A 6,902-nucleotide genomic window follows, 5' to 3' on the forward strand; every position below is an offset into this window, starting at 1 on the left:
GTGTACTTTATTCAATTTTCTTGAACTTTTTTGGTTTCACGTGAACTTTTTCATTATTTGTGAACTTTTATGAATACGTGAGCCTTTTCTTTTTTGAAAAAAATCGCAGACTTTTCTTAATCTGTGAACTTTCAGTTTTTTGGAACTGCGCAGGCTGTATTCTGCTTAATTACTGTCGAGGTCTTACTGATCACAAGTACTAAGTAGCTCTAGTGGTTAGTTGAGCGGGTTTAGAACGCAAAGGTGTGACTTCGAATCATGTGCGCTGCAACTATTTTCACGAATTTTTGTTCACTGGCGTTACGTGCTTGTGGGCCGGCCCAGCAAGACGCTGCTGCGAGCGCCAATTGGCTAGATGGCGCTGAAGGCGCGGAGTAGGAACTCCCCAAAGGGGATCCTGCGAGCCGCCACGAGAGTTTCCTTCTGTCGCCGTCCTCCAATGGCTCCCATCCGCTGATGACCTTGGTCATCGATGGTGAGGGGGCGGGGAGAGGGGGGAGTGGGTGGCCGGATCCACGCGTGTGGATCGTGTAGTTTTAGGTTTTAGGCCCTAGTGGCTTAGGTTTTTGGGTGGTTTATCGTCTTGGCTTCGACGGCTGTGTTAGCGACGCTGAATAAAGAATCTTCAGATCCTTCGACGAGGCGATCGGCCCTATGGTTGGAGGTGGATTTGGAAACCAGACTGTTCAAGTAAGGATGACGTGACAACGGCGGAATCCCCGTAGTGGACTTGTGACCTCAGGCTCCATTGTTGCGACTAAGTTTGCTCCAGCACCAGCGCGGAGCTTGGGAGGTAGTCCAGGAGCGGATGTAGATTGTGGTCCGCATCAACAACATCTGGAAGATGGTGGATCGTGTGTTGGGTTCATGGTTTGTGGCTGGCAGGTATGGTTTCCTCCTCCAACAGTTTGGTTGTGCGGAGATCCCAGATATAGTGTTCCATGGAGTGTTGCCTCGATCTGATTCATTCAACTTCAATGGCTTCACCTTTGGTGAGCCATCCTAAAGGTCTACAAAGCTGCATATCAACGATGGAGCCACATCGAGCTTGGGTGAGGATGTGATCCATCACACTTTTCCTTTTGGTAACCATTCTGATGGTGTCATAGGCAAGTGACACACGTTGTTGTCAAGCTCAAGGGATTCCTCGGCCTTGATTGTAATATTTCTTCTTGACTGATGTTCTTTTGTCTAAAGGCTAGCGATCTGCTGTCTTTTTGGTTATGTCAGGTCAATGTTACGTGGTTTGTATGATCTTTGTGATATAAATAAGACATGTGTTATCATGCAAAGAAAATATCGCAGGGATGTTGCTTTAGTCGAGTCGAAGTCATGGCAGAAATCTATTTTCCAATTACATGTGTTAATGAACTCACCTCTATCATCTCTTATAACTGCACTAGTAGTTCTAAAAGCACATTTACTCCCTTGGTGGTTTTTGTAATTAATGTCAACATACATATTGTTGGACTAACATCTTTATCTAGTATATTTCAGATAAGTTCAACTGTGGCATGGCAAGGACTAGTGAATGTGGACCCCTTCAAAATGCTAAGGACAAGGATTCGCAAAGGTCCAAGACTCTACATTGTTGGTTAAGTGATCCAATATCACATTGAGTCCATAGGGAAGCCAATACTATTAAAAGGGGGTGAGGTTTTGATCATGACTCAATTGCTCAAGTGCTTAGTGATATTGCTTCAAAACCCTCAAACCTTTATCCACTTCCATCTTATCCAAAACCATAAATATCCATCTCGGTCCCATCGAAACATTCCAATTCGGACCCACCGAGATGATCCCATACACTGCCATATGCCAAACCCTGTACTTCAGTGCAACCAAAATGGATCTTGGACTCACCCAGTTTATGTGATGAAGTTGCTTCATTTTGGAATCATCGAGATAAATTGAACGAAATTTCCGAAACAAGGTCTTGCCCTAGCCATCACACTTCGGTGCCACTGAGGTGGTATGATCAGTCTCACCGAAAATTCTAACGGTCAAGTCTTTTGCACTAGTCGGTCTCATCGAGATTTTCATGTCGGTGTCACCGAGTTGGGTCAAAGACTTGCAACGGTTAGCTTTTTCGTGATGCCTATTTATACCCCTCCACCATCACCTACTCTCTAAGAGAGTCGTCCGAACGAACCACAACTTCCACTCATTTTTCAAGAAGAGAACCACCTACTCATGTATTGAGATCAAGAGATTCCAATCCAACCATTTGAACCTTGATTTCCAGCCTTCCTCAAGTTGCTTTCCATTCAATTCCCTTTCCTACCAAAGCCAAATTTGTGAGAAAGTGTCTGAGTGTTGGGGAGACTATCATTTGAAGCACAAGAGCAAGAAGTTCATCATCAACAACATTGTCTATTACCTTTTGGAGAGCGGTGTCTCCTAGATTGGTTAGGTGACACTTAGGAGCCTCCAAGATTGTGGGGTTGAACCAAGAAGTTTGTAAGGGCAAGGAGATCGCCTACTTCGTGAAGATTCTCAAGTGAGGCAAGTCCTTCGTGGGCGTTGGCCCTGATGGAATAGCCAAGGTTGCTTCTTCATGGACCCTTCGTCGGTGGAGCCCTCCGTGGACTCGCGCAACTGTTACCCTCTGTGGGTTAAAATCTCCATCAACATGGACGTACAATAACACCACCTATCGGAACCATCCCGAAAATCATCGTGTGTTCAGCACATTTGATCTTCCATCTCTTCCCTTTACTTTCCGCACATTGCATGCTTTACTATTTTCGTTGCTCTCTCTCTAGATGTGCATGTGTAGAGAGCTTTGGCGTTATCTTAACTAGTGCCAGAATCTGCCTAAACTTCAAGAGAACTAAAAACTGCACCTTTGTCTGGCTTATGCATGAAGCTTCATTGTCTACAGTCCATCGCCCGTGCTTGAACCACACTTGTGCGTCATTTTCTCACGGCACCAAGCAAAAAAAATTGCCACCACGGAAGTATCTATCTCCCAGCCCCTCCCTCCCACCAAAAGCCACATTTCCACTGATCCTCCTTACTTTCCAAGTTCAAACCTTCACTGCTGCTTACCGGGAGCTCAGCCTCCTCGCCGGCGACCCTTATTCTTGCACCGCCGCCTCCTCACCGGCGACCCTTCTTCTTGCAGCACCACCTCCTTGTCGGCAACCCTTCTTCTTGCAGTGCCTCCTCCTCGTTGCTGACCCTTCTTCTTGCTGCGCGACTGATACGTCTCCAACGTATCTATAATTTTTGATTGTTCCATGCTATTATATTATCTGTTTTGGATGTTTACTGGGCTTTAATATGCTCTTTTATATTATTTTTGGGACTAAAGGCCCAGGGCCAGTTTCTGTTTTTTTTTGCCTATTTTATAGTTTTGCAGAAAAGGAACACCAAACGGAGTCCAAACATAATGAAACCTTCGCGATGATCTTTCTTGGACCGAAAGCAAACCAGAATACTTGGATATGAAGTCGGAGATGTAACAAGGAGGCCACGAGGCAGGAGGGTGCGCCCAGGGGGGTAGGCGCGCCCCACCCTTGTGGGCCCCTCGTAGCTCCGCCTAGTTCTTTCGCCTATATATACTCTTATACCCTAAAAACATCAGGGGGAGCCACGAAACCACTTTTCCACCGCCGCAACCTTCTGTACCCGTGAGATCCCATCTTGGGGCCTTTTTCGGTGATCTGCCGAAGGGGGACTCGATCACGGAGGGCTTCTACATCAACACCATTACCTCTCCGATGAAGCGTGAGTAGTTTACCACAGACCTTCGGGTCCATAATTATTAGCTAGATGGCTTCTTCTCTCTCTTTGATTCTCAATACAAAGTTCTCCTCAATGTTCTTGGAGATCTATTCAATGTAATACTCTTTTGCGGTGTGTTTGCCGAGATCCGATGAATTGTGGATTTATGATCAAGATTATCTATGAATATTATTTAGTTCTTCTCTGAATTCTTATATGCATGATTTGATATCTTTGCAAGTCTCTTTGAATTATCGATTTAGTTTGGCGTACTAGATTGATCTTTCTTGCCATGAGAGAAGTGCTTAGCTTTGGGTTCAATCTTGCGGTGTCCTTTCCCAGTGAGAGCAGGGGCAGCAAGGCACATATTGTATTGTTGCCATCGAGGATAAAAATATGGGGTTTTCATCATATTGCTTGAGTTAATTCCTCTACATCATGTCATCTTGCTTAATGAGTTACTCCGTTCTTATGAACTTAATACTTTAGATGCATGTTGGATAGCGGTCGATGTGTGGAGTAATAGTAGTAGATGCAGGCAGAAGTCGGTCTACTTGACACAGACGTTATGCCTATGTTCATGATCATTGCCTTGGATGTCATCATAATTATGCGCTTTTCTATCAATTGCTCGGGAGTAATTTGTTCACCCACCGTAATACATGCTATCTCGAGAGAAGCCACTAGTGAAACCTATGGCCCTGGGTCTATTTTCCATCATATTAAGTCTCTTTTCCATATTATTGAATCTCGTTTACATCTTGCTAGTTTCTGGTCTATTATTTTGCAATCTTTACTTTCCAATCTATAAACCAAAAATACCAAAAATATTTACTTTACCGTTTATCTATCTCTATCAGATCTCACTTTTGCGAGTGACCATGAAGGGATTGACAACCCCTTTATCTTGGTTGCAAGTTCTTGATTGTTTGTGCAGGTATTCAGTGACTTGTGCGTCGTTTCCTACTGGTTTGATACCTTGGTTCTCAAAACTGCTGGAAATACTTGTGCTACTTTGCTGCATCACCCTTTCCTATTCAAGAGAAAACCAACGCAAGCTCAAGAGGTAGAAGCAACCTCCTCGCCGCCGACCCTTCTTATTACTGCGCGGCCTCACTGTCATCCTCCTTCCCCGTCCCACATGCCCTAACCGACGGCGCGACACCTTCCACTGAAATCACTGGCCCCGTCCTCCAATTAAGCACCGGCTGTTGGGGAACGTAGCATGCAATTTCAAAAAAACTCCTACGCTCACGCAAGATCTATCTAGGAGATGCATAGCAATGAGAGGGGAAGAGTGTGTCCATGTACCCTCATAGACCGAAAGCGGAAGCGTTTGTTTAACGTAGTTGATGTAGTCGAACGTCTTCTCGTTCCGACCTACCGAGTACTAAACGTACGACACCTCCGAGTTCTGCACACGTTTAGCACGATGACGTCCCTCGAACTCTTGATCCAGCAGAGGGTCGAGGAAGTAGATGAGTTCCTTCAGCATGACGACGCGATGATGGTGATGGTGATGTGATCCACGCAGGGCTTCGCCTAAGCACCACGAGAACATGATCGGAGGCATAAACTGTGGAGGGGGGGTGCCGCACACGGCTTGGAATCAATATTCGGTGTGTTGTAGGGGTGCCCCCCATGTATAAAGGAGGGAGGGAGAGGAGGCCGTCCCTAGGCATGCCCCAAGTAGGAGGAGTCCTACTTGGTGTCCTAGTAGGATTCGCCCCCGCTTTCCTTTTACCGGAGGGGGAAAGGGGGAAGGATAGAGGGGAGGAGAAGGAAAGGGGGGCGCCGCCCCCTCTCCTTGTCCAATTCAGCCTCCTTCCCTGGTGGGGGGCGCGCCACCCCTTATGGGCTGGTGTGCCTCCCTCCTATGGCCCATAAGGCCCATATCTTTCCCCAGGGGGCGGGGGGTCCGGTAACCCCTCTAGTACTCCGGTATGTACCCGATACATTCCGGAACACTTCCAATATTCGAATACTACCTTCAAATATATCAATCTTTACCTCTCGACCATTTTGAGACTACTCGTCATGTTCGTGATCTCATCCGGGACTCCAAACAACATTCGGTCACCAAATCACATAACTCATATACAAATCTTCATCGAACATTAAGCGTGCGGACCCTACGGGTTCGAGAACTATGTAGACATGACCAAGACACCTCTCCGGTTAATAACCAATAGCGGAACCTCGATGCTCATATTGGCTCCCACATATTCTATGAAGATCTTTATTGGTCGAACCGTTATGACAACATATGTTATTCCCTTTATCATCGGTATGTTACTTGCCCGAGATTCGGTCGTTGGTATCTTCATACCTAGTTCAATCTCATTACCGGCAAGTCTCTTTACTCGTTCTATAATGCATCATCCCGCAACTAACTCATTAGTCACGTTGCTTGTAAGGCTCCTAATCTCGATCTATGCCAACCCAACAAACACCTTCGGAGATACCTGTAGAGCATCTTTATAATCACCCAGTTACATTGTGACGTTTGATAGCACACAAGGCATTCCTTCGGTGTCCGGGAGTTGCATAATCTCATAGTCGGAGGAATATATATTTGACATGAAGAAAGTATTAGCAATAAAACCGAATGATCATTATGCTATGCTAACAGATGGTCTTGTCCATCACATCATTCTCCTAATGATGTGATCTTGTTCATTAAATGACAACACATGTCTATGGTTAGAAAACTTAACCATCTTTGATTAACGAGCTAGTCAAGTAGAGGCACACTAGGGACATGGTGTTTTGTCTATGTATCCACACATGTATCAAGTTTCTGGTTAATACAATTCTAGCATGAACAATAAACATTTATCATGATATAAGAAAATATAAAATAACAAATTTATTATTGCCTCTAGGGCATATTTCCTTCAGTCTCCCACTTGCACTAGAGTCAATAATCTAGTTCACATCACCATGTGATTTAACACCAATAGTTCACATATGTATGTGATTAACTCCCATAGTTCACATCCCCATGTGACCAACACCCAAAGGGTTTACTAGAGTCAATAATCTAGTTCACATCGCTATGTGATTAACACCCAAAGAGTACTAAGGTGTGATCATGTTTTGCATGTGAGAGAAGTTTAGTCAACATGTCTGCCAGATACAGAGCCATATGTACTTTGCAAATTTTCTATGTC

This window comes from Triticum aestivum, chromosome 7B (genome assembly GCF_018294505.1).
Source record: "Triticum aestivum cultivar Chinese Spring chromosome 7B, IWGSC CS RefSeq v2.1, whole genome shotgun sequence".
Taxonomy (NCBI): Eukaryota; Viridiplantae; Streptophyta; class Magnoliopsida; order Poales; family Poaceae; genus Triticum; species Triticum aestivum.